Source organism: Bubalus bubalis, chromosome 7 (assembly GCF_019923935.1).
Source record: "Bubalus bubalis isolate 160015118507 breed Murrah chromosome 7, NDDB_SH_1, whole genome shotgun sequence".
NCBI classification, from domain to species: Eukaryota; Metazoa; Chordata; class Mammalia; order Artiodactyla; family Bovidae; genus Bubalus; species Bubalus bubalis.
The window spans coordinates 46833449-46847297 of NC_059163.1; the positions used below are offsets into that span (position 1 = coordinate 46833449).

Below are 13849 nucleotides of genomic sequence, written 5' to 3' on the forward strand. Positions count from 1 at the left end.
AGTGTAACAATAAACATCTGATTGCCAGAGGGAAGAAAGTGTGTTACTAGCTATATGGTCTCAAGAAAATTACTTAACTGCTTTGAGTCTTCCTTCCCTCAGCCTGATGAGGATTAAATGATGTATGTATATAAGACATCTACCATACTGCCTGATAAGTGGAAAGTATTCAATAAAGGTAATTATTTTCCTATGATGATGCTGGGGATAGGGAAGTTAAGTTTATAGCGTGTTGAATGATTCAAAGATTGCTAACTAACTTACCATTGACAAACTGGATGGAAGCCTCCAGTGGAATTTTCTGCCGTCCCTGATCCCTTGGATTTGAAGACTGGCATAAGGACTCAGCATGAGGAACAAATTGCTGGATGACAAGTGCCTGGGAAGACGGAAGTGTGACAGAGTCAGGATTCGGAAAAACTCACTGGTCAGAGACTCAAATAAATTAATTTGATTTTTCTGCACATATTTTGGGATGGGGCACCACAGTTTAGCAATAACTTTACATTGGTTTACAAATATCAGTTTGCCCCAAATCTGCTAGCCAGTAACCAATTTGCTAAGAATCAGTTTGTCAGATACTTGGTTTGCCTAATAGTGAACTCATCAGGTACTAGATATATGTATGACTGAGTCCCTTCACTCTTCACTTGAAACTATCACAACATTGTTTGTTAACCAGCTATACCACAGTAAAAAATAAAAAGTTAAAAAATTATTAAAAAATAATGGAAGAAACAGCACTGGGGGATGGGGTATAGAAGAACTCTGTTCTTTCTATGCAGTGTTCCTGTAAATCTAAAGCTGTTCTAAAAAATAAAATCTTGAAAAAGTGAAAAGAAATTATCAATAAGCCCCAAAATTTAAAAAATTATCTACAAAGTTTACATCCATTTGTACTGACAATTTCTGTGAAGTTGTAATGGATTGGTTTTCACTCTGTCTTCATAAAAGAATTTTATGGAAACTTCAATTTTTCAGAAATTGATGGACATAGGCTTACATTTCCCATGAATACATTTAATCATTTTCAATGATTCATTCAAGTTCATCAATTTTAGCATAAAATTATAATATTTATTTGCCATTTATATGTAAATTCTATAAAGGGATCCAAACTAATCACACTGATGTGAAATGCTGAATTTTTCTTTCTGACTGCTAGAAATACTAGATGAATGCTCATATGCCCATTGAGGCATTGTGAAGTGACATTCAAAGCAATCAGAAGAACTTAAAAGTGGCTGGAGCAATTCCATTATATTAAGAATATTAGCTTCATCAAGACAAGAATTTCTGTCTATTTTGTTCATTGCTTCATCTCCAGTGTTTAGAACGATGTCCAGAGAGTGGTAGGTACTCAATATCTGTGGAATGCAATGATAAAATCTATCATTTGGTAGATAGAACTTTAGCCAATTGGCTCTCTGCAAATTGATTTTTGGCATTTTAGCTTGCTTTCCTAGGCATCAGCAAGACCAAAACACCTTAAGGACTTTCGTTGACTGCATTTTCAGGGTATGTTGGGGTTTCCAAAGAGGTGAGGAAATTTTAAGTTGTATAACTCAGTGAGTATGGGGAGATAACGAAGGGAGGGTTCCCACTGTCTCCAAGCTGATCAGACCAACTTAATTCTAACTCTCCATTCTTGCAACCACACTTAAAAGTTAACAGGTTGCCTCACACCCAGAGGATGGTGCCTGCGTCGGCCTTACTTACAGAATGGTTGGCAAACTGGAACTAGTTGGACTGGAGAAGATGTAAGGGACTAAGCAAGGACTCTCTTTTCATATATGAAGAGGTGTCCATGGAGAGTATTCTGACTTTCTTCTGTGTTCCCAAATGGCGATTAGATCAATGGATAAAAACCATGAGAACGGCAGACCCTGGGTCATCTGATGCCTAATGCTCTTTCCTTTGTGCCTCCCAGGGTCTGCCTTCCTGGTAGTAAGCAGAGACTGTTCTGTGAAGTTGTTGGAAAGGAGTTAAGGAGTTATAAGAGTTGAGGATCAGAGTACCCATTGACTCAGCTGGTCTCCAAGTTCCCTTTCTGCCCAGAAAATTAGAGACAAAGAAGTTGAGTGCTTGAATAAGACAGACCCATGTTTGAATCCCAGCTCCACCATGTAGTAGCTAAGTGATCATGTACAAGGTACATGAACAAGGCTCTCTGAGCCTCCGTTTCCTCAATCATGCAATGGAGATAACAACAGTACAGACCTCAAAAGGTTGTGGTGTGTATTAAATAAAGTAATAGATGTAAAGCGTTTAGTACAGTGCCTGGCACCTAAGTGCTCGACAAGTGCCTTACTTATTACTATGAATCCATGAAAACGAATGTACTAGCTCTTCCTTTTTCAAGAGATGATAATCAAAGTTTCAGTCTCCAATTGTTAAAGTAGACACTTCTAAGAGCTCACCAAGTTCTTCTCAGGGTAGGGAAGTTATTTTCTGTTTTCAAAAGAGCTGCTTCCACAGTTGACGCCCAACTATATACACAACACTTCAGTCCTTGCTGTGGATTCCAGACTTCTGCTTTGTTCAGGGGCCTGGGCGGAATGGAGACAGGAAGAGGCGCTGAGACACAGTGGCCGAGGAGCAGGAGTCCAGGCCAGGTCAAGTAGGGAAGTAGCCACATGAGTCACAGGCTGGAAAACTCCAGCAGGGCCCCTCTGGCTCCAGGCTCCTCTCACTGGGAGACATTTCCTGCTCTTTGCGTTCTGCCGACCTCCCTCCCCCAGGAGTTCCTTAAGACAAGGTCTCTCACTGAACTGTTATAACCCAGGGGAAGGAGTGTTTTTAGTGTCTGCCAAGGCCAGGAATCTCCCGAGACTTGTGATAACTGTGTGTGAAACAAGCTGGTTCTCTGGCTGGAGCCCACCTTGCCATCTTGGCAAAAGGAAGCCGTTAGCGTTAACTGGTTTCCTCACAGGTTAGAGGGATTAGCTCCTAAGTGAGTTAAAAAGCCATGTGTTAGTGCTTCCACAGCACCCCAGGAACAGGCAGAGGCTTCACTGTGATTTTGCATGAGGTGCTCAGGAATCCCCCAGGCTTTGACAGCACAGGAAATCACCTGGGGAGAGGAGCTGATGTGGGCCACCCCGGCCCTGAGTGGCCTTCGACAGGTTTATGGAGGGCAGAAGGCAGGGAAGAAGGAGCCTCCTTTGGCTTGGGGCGCTGAGCTGGTTCAGGTTGTGACTCTATTCAGGCCCTTGCAGCCTGATGAGGCCCCAGACTCTCTTGGGGTCATTTGGAAGCAGCCCAGGCCCTCTAACATATGGCCCTGATAAGGATCTCACTCTCCAAGATAAGGAGCTGTTTAGGGGAATCTGAGGAAGCCCGGGGTTTGTTTCCATAAAGCTGCACAATGTAAAGTGTAATCCCTACAGAGATTCAATTAGCTGTTAAACATATTAAGTTGTGAGGAAGGGGTGCTCTGCTGGCTCATAAATGAATGTGAGTCTGTCCCAGGGGGACTGAGGGCAGGTATCTTTTCCTGCCAGATCATTAGAATGGTGACAGATAATGGATCAAGAGGCTGAGCTTTCCGCAGTTTCTGCAACCATGAAGCCCCTGAGGAGGAAGGACCTGGGGGAGCCACAGCCACCAAGGACCAATTTGTTTCCCTTATATTGGCAGGGTGAGAGTCGTCTCTGAGAGAGGCTTTTAAGTCCCATCACTGTTCCAGGTGGCAGCCAGCTTGCTCAGTGTCTCCTGCTAACACAGGCTTTGGCACTGTGGCATTAGGTTGCCAGGTGACCTTGGTGAAGGTCGAGTGCCCTCCAGAATGGCCAGCTGTGGATGCCTGGCAAGGCCATTAAAGCTGAATCTGGGCACTTCTTGTTGGTGGTCCAATGGCTAAGATTCCATGCTCCCAATGCAGGGGGCCCAGAACCCATCCCTGGTTAGGGAACTACATCCTGCATGCTGCAACTAAGGGTTCATGTATTGCAACTAAGACCTGGCACAGTCAAATAAATATATAAAAATAAATGTAAAAAAAATAATAAGTTCCCTTCTGCTAAAGAAATAAAATAAAGCTGCATCCGTCAGAAGGAGATTCAAAGTCTCATTTCTGGGCAAGTAGCTACTAAATGGCCCTCGCCTCAAGTACCAATGGCACCTCCTCATAACCTCCATTGATTTCATAGAAATAACAGAAACAATATTAATCAATAAATTATTAGGACCTTAGTCTGTGCTAGGCTGGGTACAAAGCAGTTTATAAAAATATAGTTTTCGTAACAAGCCCATGAGCCAGGTACTGATATTATCACCAGTTCACAGATGAGGAAATAGAAGTTTTGGCAGGTTCACTGATTTGTACAAAACTGTACAGTTAGGAAGAAATAGTGGGTTTAGGTTTTAATCCCAGAAGCTGATTCAAGTGCTGAAACTCACAGTAAATATTTTAGGACCCATTAGAAACATCTTCCACCAGGCTTATGGAGAAATTTGCCATTCCTCAGACTCCAGTTGGTATCAAGATCAACCCAAAATAAGATGTATTACAAAAATATGCTGTAGAGTGCTCGCTTCGGCAGCACATATACTAAAATTGGAATGATACAGAGAGGATTAGTATGGCCCCTGCACAAGGATGACATGAAATTCATGAAGTGTTCCATATTTTTGGATGAAACTGGAGCCTATTATACAGAGTGAAGTAAGTCAGAAAGAAAAACACCAATACAGTATATTAATGCATATGTATGGAATTTAGAAAGATGGTAATGATGACCCTATATGCGAGACAGCAAAAGAGACACAGATGTATAGAACAGACTTTTGGACTCTGTGGGAGAGGGCAAGGGTGGGATGATTTGAGAGAATAGCATTGAAACATGTATATTATCATATATGAAATAGATCGCCAGTCCAGGTTTGATGCATGAGACTGGGTGCTCAGGGCTGGTGCACTGGGATGACCCTGAAGGATGGGATGGGGAGGGAGGTGGGAGGGGGTTTCAGGATGGGGAACACATGTACACCCATGGCTGACTCATGTGAATGTATGGCAAAAACCACTACAATATTGTAATTAGCCTCCAATTAAAATAAATAAATTAAAAAAAATGTTATAGAGCCCATAACAATATGCTCTTCTCCACCCCCTTGCTTTGTCAGCCTGATTTAGCCTGACATTCAGAAACTCATTTGGGGCTCAAAAAAAAAAGTCATAGTTAACTTTACATTATCTGGGAACTTTTTAAGATGTTGTAAGAACAAAACAATCAGTGAAAACACTGACAATTATTTCTTTGAGTATCTTCATATTTTATAGCTACAGTTTTTTTGTTGTTTTTTTTGTGTGTGTGGCAAATAACCTGTTTTTCAGGTGGGATGCTGGGGAAATCATTGCAAGTTAAGATTTTGGATATTTAAGCAGAACCTAGGAAAGCCTTTCCTTTGAATTAGCTAACTAGCACTCCAACTGTCAGGCTCCCTGGAGTTTGTGTGCCTGGGCAGGATAAGATGTTTAAGGGTTGGCTGGGTGGCAGATGACAGTTTCTGAAATGACATTCTCTTTCTCTTCTGGCCTCCTCTATGCAGCTTCCAATCAGAAACATTTGAATACTGATGATGTCTGATCTAAGAATCCAACGCGCATTCCTTGCCAAAGCAGGTTGTGATGTGACGGCTTAGTGAAGTCACTGCTCTCTTTAAGATTCTGGCTGGATCTTCTGTCCACCAACTTGTGATGGGAGATTCCTAGAGACTGATTCACTCTAAGTGGAAGCTTTGTCAATCTCTCTTAAATGACGAGAGAGTCTCCCACCAGGCACTTTATTAAAAGTCTCAGCTCACTACCGACCTTCACAAGCTGCGGGGGTTCTTAACCCATGGTTTCCCTCAAACTTTGTACTGTATGTAAAATGCACAGAGTAGGACAATATGACTGCCTTGAGCATTTAGTGCACCAGATGACAGGAGTTTGTGCAAGAGACTTAGGATGACAAGAAAGTAAGTGGCTTTGTGGTCAGCAAGAACCAGGTGGGACTGGAGTAGAGTGACCAGGTCAGACAGGCTACGCTGAAACAAAAACACTGCTTACTCCATATCTTATCAATTGGCATTTTGTGTGACTTAAGTAAGTCCAGTATTAATTTTTTTAAAAAGAGTGTGTGGAGGTGGAGTGGGGCAGGCATGGATGGAAATCTAAATGCCGTTGTACTCATTTCCAGAGCCTTCAGGAGATAACATCCCACCAGGAGCCGTGTGGGGGCACTTACGGTAGCCTTGCCCTAGGGCGAAATAATAATCGCAAAGTGATCTTTACATTTTCTGATAAAGCTCTGCCTCTTGCTACTAGCAAAAGCTAATGAACATCAAATTTGAGTTAAGCACTAAAAGCAGCAGGGAGTGTTGAGATAAACCACTACAATTATTAACTTGCTGTTTAATGGCATGAAAACCATGAGTAGCGTGGTGGGTCGGACTGGGTTCCCACAGGGGTCCTGCCATCTTGTGGGGCAAGCTCACTGTGCTTTATTGGCAGCCCACAGGCATTCTTGCGTGCTCAGTTGTGCGTGCTCAGTTGTGTCCAATGCTTCGACCCCATGGACTGTAGCCTGTCAGGTTCCTCTGTCCATGGAATTCTACAGGCAAGAATACTGGAGTGGGTTGCCATTTCCTAGTCCAGGGGATCTTCCCAAGCCAGGAATCAAACCCACGTCTCCCACGTCTTCTGCATTGGCAGGCAGATTCTTTACCTCTGCACCACCTGGGAAGCCCATTGGCAGCCCACAGCTGTGTTAATTGTACAGCCATCCCTATGAAGGGTTAGTCCCTGAAAGGTGCAGGGTTGGCCCTCCTGAGACCAGTTTGCTTTCTAGGGCCTGGTTAAGTAGAGTAGTGGGTCAGTTTGAAAGTTGTCATTCTTATTTATGGCTCTCTGATTTTTTTTTTTTTCACTATGTATGTCATGATACATACCCCCTCCATGGAACCCACCAACTGTTCAGACATCGTGCTTTTGATGGTTTGCATTGAGCATGGATGCTCTGAGAGACTTCATCTTTAAGACCTTGTTGAATTCTTTTAAGCAGGTAATATTTATAACAGTTTCCTTGCTAAGAGTGATTTTATGAATGTACTTTCATGAAAAGTATTTTTGAAGCTTACTGGCAATTTATAAAAATAGAATATATGAAGATTCTAGCATCCTATACCTTCTACAATGTACCAACCAAAAACATAAGATATTCAAATATCATATTCACTTGATAGTTAAACTCAACATTTAGTAAAATATCATATAACTACTGTGTTAAATGGAGAAGGCAATGGCAACCCACTCCAGTACTCTTGCCTGGAAAATCCCATGGATGGAGGAGCCTGGAAGGCTACAGTCCATGGGGTCACTAAGAGTCAGACACGACTGAGCGGCTTCAAAGTTGTTTTAGTTGTGCCTGACTCTTTGTGACCCCATGGGCTGTAGCCCACCAGGCTCCTCTGTCCATGGGATTCTCCAGGCAAGAATACTGGAGTGAGTTGCCATGTCCTCCTCCATGGGATCTTCCCCATCCAGGGATCAAAACTGCATCTTTTACATCTCCTGCATAGGCAGGCAGGTTCTTTACCGCTAGTGCCACCTGGGAAGCCCAGTCTTCACGAAATATTTTTTGAAAACATAAAATAAACACTTTTATGGAATGCCTGAGTAGATTCATCCACATCCTTGATCCTTAACATGTTACAAATATGCAGTCACATGGAACAGGCGTTGGATGGGTTTGGTAGATCTGCAAGAAATAGACGTTGGTCATGGTGCACTTTAGAGGCAAAAAGCTCAGCCCGGGAGGAACTGATGTGAGAAAACCCCAAAGCAAATCCCTGACTTGAAGGTTTAAGGAAAATAGCAATGGAGTTGTCTGCAGAGGTGTCTTCATCCGTCAAAATGCTTTTAGGTGTAATGAACAGAAAACCCTGATTCAGATGGGTTTGCCCCTGAAGACCTTGACTTAACCTTGGAATAACCTGGGGATTGGTAGTTTCTAAACTCCCTAGAGATTCTGTTACACAGTGAAAGTTATGAAACACTGATTTAAACAATAATAAAATGTATTAGCTCACATAACAGCAAGCCTGGATGTAAAACTTCAGCAGCTCTGCACTGCCACCTGATACCCCGGTTATTTCCATCTCTCTGGTTTCTGATCTTTGGCAGCAGTTGCAAAGATCTGCAAGACAGCTGTGGTTGGTCTAGACCACAGTGAGAGAAAGTGAAGGAGAAACCATCTCCTCCTTGGGCTCTCTCTCAGAAGCAAGCAAATGATCACTACTCACACTTTGGACTTCACCTGATGGCTCATTTGTCAGAGTTAGCCATTTCTGAGTCAGTCACTGGTAAGGAGAATGGAATTATCTTTAGATCTATCAAGAAGCCCTGGGAACCAAAAGTAAGATGGCCAACACCCATGGCTTTGCCATAAAGCACAAGACCATGTGCCTGAATAAACTCTTATGAAGAAAAATAAAGTCTGGATGAAGGAGACCATTCACTATGAATGATGAGGTGAACTGGAATGACTTGTTTGGTTTTATTTTACATTTTACTGCTTTGAAAAATACTTATTTATTTATTTGGCTACATTGGGTCTTTGTTTCAGCATGTGGGCTTAGTTGCCCTGAAGCATGTGGGATCTTAATTCCCCAACCAGGAATCGAACCTGCATCCCCTGCATTAGAAGGCAGATTCTTAACCACTGGGCCAACACGGAAGTTCCTTACTGCTTTTTCTTTTTTTTCTTCAAGTCACAAAACTAATATATGTTCTTTACACAAAATTTTTAAAATTTAGGAAATTAAAATCACATTACTCTCTATCTAATAACATTATTATAATTTGGTTTTAATCATATGTTTTAAATATGAGCTTCCCTGATGGCAATGCAGGAGACACAGGAGATGCAGGTTCAATCCCTGGGTTGGGAAGATCCCCTGAAGAAGGAAATGGCAACCCACTCCAGTATTCTTGCCTGGAAAATCTCATGGTCAGAGAAGCCTGGCAGGCTGCAGTCCATGGGGTCACAGTGTTGGACACAACTGAGCGACTAAACACATAGATACACATTTTAAATATATGTTATATATATATTTAGCACATATGTGTATATTTAGAATATATATGATTAGAAACCAAATAGTAACACAAAACATATTTATTTTATGTCTATATGTGTGTATATATTTTAGATATCATGAAAAGTGAAAGTGAAGTCACTCAGTCGTGTCCGACTCCTAGCGACCCCATGGACTGCAGCCCACCAGGCCCCTCTATCCATGGGATTTTCCAGTACTCAAATCTCATGGACAGAGGGGCCTGGTGGGCTGCAGTCCATGGGGTTGCTAGGAGTCGGACACGACTGAGGGACTTCACTTTCACTTTTCACTTTCATGCATTGGAGAAGGAAATGGCAACCCATTCCAGTGTTCTTGCCTGGAGAATCCCAGGGATGGGGGAGCCTGGTGAACTGCCATCTATGGGGTCACACAGAGTCGGACACAACTGAAGTGACTTAGCAGCAGCAGCAGCATGTATGTCATACATAGATATGTAAGTATATAATTGTATAATAATATGCATGGCATTTGTAAGTCTGCTTTTTCACTAAATATATACTGTGAACATTTCCCCATGTTAGTAAATACTCTTCTAAATCTTGATTTTTGATAGTCACAGTCTTCCATTGTTAAATGTATAAAATCCAGTATTCTGTTTTTGACCTTTGTTTTTTCTCATGTTTTAAAAATTATAAATATTAGTTTGATAAACATAACTGTCTTTTCTTTCTCTTAGACATCTATTCCTAGAAGTGGAGTGGTAGACTTAAGATTAAGAACATTTTTAAAGCCTTTATTAACTACTGCCAATTTATCAACTGCTATGAGCCAGACATCCTGGAATGTGAATTAAAGTGGGCCTTAGAAAGCATCACTACAAACAAAGCTAGTGGAGGTGATGGAATTCCAGTAGAGCTGTTTCAAATCCTGAAAGATGATGCTGTGAAAGTACTGCACTCAATATGCCAGCAAATTTGAAAAACTCAGCAGTGGCCACAGGACTGGAAAAGGTCAGTTTTCATTCCCAATCTTTCCCATTCTTTCAATCCCAAAGAAAGGCAGTGCCAAAGAATGGTCAAACTACCGCACAATTGCACTCATCTCACACTCTAGTAAAGTAATGCTCAACATTCTCCAAGCCAGGCTTCAGCAATACGTGAACCATGAACTTCCAGATGTTCAAGCTGGTTTTAGAAAAGGCAGAGGAACCAGAAATCAAATTGCCAACATCTGCTGGATCATGGAAAAAGCAAGAAAGTTCCAGAAAAACATCTATTTCTGCTTTATTGACTATGCCAACAGACCACCTGACCTGCCTCTTGAGAAACCTATATGCAGGTCAGGAAGCAACAGTTAGAACTGGACGTGGAACAACAGACTAGTTCCAAATAGGAAAAGGAGTACGTCAAGGCTGTATAGTGTCACCCTGTTTATTTAACTTATATGCAGAGTACATCATGAGAAACGCTGGTCTGGAAGAAGCACAAGCTGGAATCAAGATTGCCGGGAGAAATATCAATAACCTCAGATATGCAGATGACACCACCCTTAGGCAGAAAGTGAAGAGGAACTAAAGAGCCTCTGATGAAAGTGAAAGAAGAGAGTGAAAAAGTTGGCTTAAAGCTCAACATTCAGAAAACTAAGATCATGGCATCTGGTCCCATCACTTCATGGGAAATAGATGGGTAAATAGTGGAAACAGTGTCAGACTATTTTTTTGGGCTCCCAAATCACTGCAGATGGTGACTACAGCCATGAAATTAAAAGACGCTTACTCCTTGGAAGGAAAGTTATGACCAACCTAGATAGCATATTGAAAAGCAGGGACATTACTTTGCCAACAAGGGTCTGTCTAGTCAAGGCTATGGTTTTTCCAGTGGTCACGTATGGATGTGAAAGTTGGACTGTGAAGAAGGCTGAGCGCTGAAGAATTGATGCTTTTGAATTGTGGTGTTGGAGAAGACTCTTGAGAGTCCCTTGGACTGCAAGGAGATCCAACCAGTCCATTCTGAAGGAGATCAGTCCTGGGTGTTCATTGGAAGGAATGATGCTAAAGCTGAAACTCCAGTACTTTGGCCACCTCATGAGAAGAGTTAACTCATTGGAAAAAACTCTGATGCTGGGAGGGATTGGGGGAGGGAGGAGAAGGGGACGACAGAGGATGAGATGGCTGGATGGCATCACTGACTCAATGGACGTGGGTTTGGGTAAACTCCGGGAGTTGGTGATGGACAGGGAAGCTTGGCATGCTGTGATTCATGGGGTCGCAAAGAGTCAGACACGACTGAGCAACTGAACTGAACTGAACTGATGAGTGGTATAATGCCTTAGGAAAGCAACTTAGAGAATATATCTGGTCTGTTGTATCAAAAGCTTTAAACATATTTATATCTACTAATCCTGTTCCTAGGGATTTATACTGAGGAATTAATCTGAACTAAACAAAAGTAGAAGGTTATTTTCACAAAGATGTTACTGGCAGCCTCCTTTATAACAGCAAACTTTCGGAAACAACTAAATGCTTTAGAAACACATTACTGGAATCATTCTGGAGATCATCTTTTACTTTTCACATGTGAAAAAATAGCATCCAGAGAGTTAAAGTAACTTCCCTAAGATCATACAGAAAGATGAGGTATTCTGATTCCCATAGCAGGAGACTTATAAAAGTTTAACTTATAGTGTGAAGAACCTGCCTGCAATGCAGGAGACCTGAGTTCGACCCCTGGCTTGAGAAGATCCACTGGAGAAGGGAATGGCTACCCACTCCAGTATTCTTGCCAGAAGAATTCCATGGACAGAGGAATCTGGTGGGCCACAGTCCATGAGGTCACAGAGTTGGACATAACTGAGGCACTACACTTCAATTCACTTATTTTTTCAAAATATTAAACTTTATTCATAATGAATAGTCAGCCCTTAATGATTTAATCTCTTTTGGGGGAAATAAAGTTTCCAGAATATAATATAAATTATATTATGAAATATGCAAAATAAGCTAATTTTACAAATGTAAAATCTCATCAGATTTTAAAGCATTGAAAAAGCTATATATCCTACCTGAGCTTTATTATACACTGCTTATAAGATAATATTATTTTTAAAATTAGGAAACTTTAAAATGTTTTTTATGTAAAAGCTATATTTAAGAACAATGTTCTGTAAGAAAATCTACCTGTTTTGAACAAAGCAAAACTTCATCCATATCTCTAATTTCTTCTTAAATAACATAGGAATTTAGAATGCACTAATTTTATACTGTCCCAGTTTCCATCTTCATATTAACTAGAACTTAAATTCTCTAAAATTAGTATTTTTAACATGAGATAATCATAATTAAGAATAGTGGAAAAGATTTATATGTACAGTTAAAATAATAATTACAATGTCAATATCTATCTTGATACCCAAGAGATTCACTTCTGAGAACAATGAGCTAATTCAAGAAATTGAATTAAACCAGTGTTCCAGAAACCATTTCACAACCCTCCCAAATCAAGTCCCCCTGCTTCGTCATCAGAGTTAGTTACTATCAAGTTTTAGTGACAAAAAAATCTCTTAGAGTTACAGATGCAGAAAACAAACTTATTGTTACCAGGATGTAAGGGTGAGGAGGGATAAACTGGAAGATTGGGATTGATATATACACACTCAATGAGTTAGTTCAGTTGCTCAGCCCTGTTCAGCTCTTTGCAACCTCATGAACTACAGCACGCCAGGCTTCCCTGTCCATTACCAACACCTAGAGCTTACTCAAACTCATGTCCATTGAGTTGGTGATGCCATCCAACCATCTCATCCTCTGTCCTCCCCTTCTCCTCCCACCTTCAATCTTTCCCAGCATCAGGGTCTTTTCAAATGAGTCAGTTCTTCGCATCAAGTGGCCAAAGTATCGGAATTTCAGCTTCAGCATCAGTCCTTCCAATGAATATTCCTTTAGGATTGACTGGTTGGACCTCCTTGCAATCCAAAGGACTCTCAAGTGTCTTCTCCAACACCACAATTCAAAAGCATCAATTCTTTAGCGCTCAGCTTTCTTTATAGTCCAACTCTCACATCCATACATGACTACTGGAAAAACCATAGCTTTGACTAGACAGACCTTTGTTAGCAAAGTAATGTCTCTGCTTTTAAATATACTGTCTAGGTTGGTCATAAATTTTCTTCCAAGGGGCAAGCGTCTTTTAATTTCATGGCTGCAGTCACCATCTGCAGTGATTTTTAGAGCCCAAAAATGAAGTGTGTCCCTGTTTCCATTGTTTCCCCATCTATTTGCCATGAAGTGATGGGACAAGATGCCATGATCTTTAGTTTTCTGAATGTTGAGTTTTAAACCAACTTTTTCACTCTCCTCTTTCACCTTCATCAAAAGGCTCTTTAGTTCCTCTTCACTTTCTGCCATAAGGATGGCGTCATCTGCATATCTGAGGTTATTGATATTTCTCCCGGCAATCTTGATTCCAGCTCGTGCTTCATCCAGCCCAGCATTTCTCAAGATGTACTCTGCATATAAGTTAAATAAGCAGGTTGACAATATACAGCCTTGATGTACTCCTTTTCCTATTTGGAACCAGTCTGTTGTTTCATGTCCAGTTCTAACTGTTGCTTCTTGACCTGCATACAGATTTCTTAAGAGGCAGGTCAGGTGGTCTGGTACTCCCATCTCTTTCAGAATTTTCCATAGTTTGTTGTGATCCACATAGTCAAAGGTTTGGCATAGTCAATAAAGCAGAAGTAGATGTTCTTTTGGAAGTCTCTTGCTTTTCTGATGATCTGATGGATG

The 13849-nt window shown here is 41.3% G+C and overlaps 1 non-coding gene across 1 annotated transcript; it reads left to right on the top strand.

The window, feature by feature from the left end:
* The first annotated feature begins 4528 nt into the window (after positions 1–4528).
* On the top strand, positions 4529–4634 carry LOC112586324. Its single transcript, XR_003110785.2, has one exon. It is a non-coding gene; the product is annotated as a U6 spliceosomal RNA (small nuclear RNA).
* The last annotated feature ends 9215 nt before the right edge of the window (positions 4635–13849 follow it).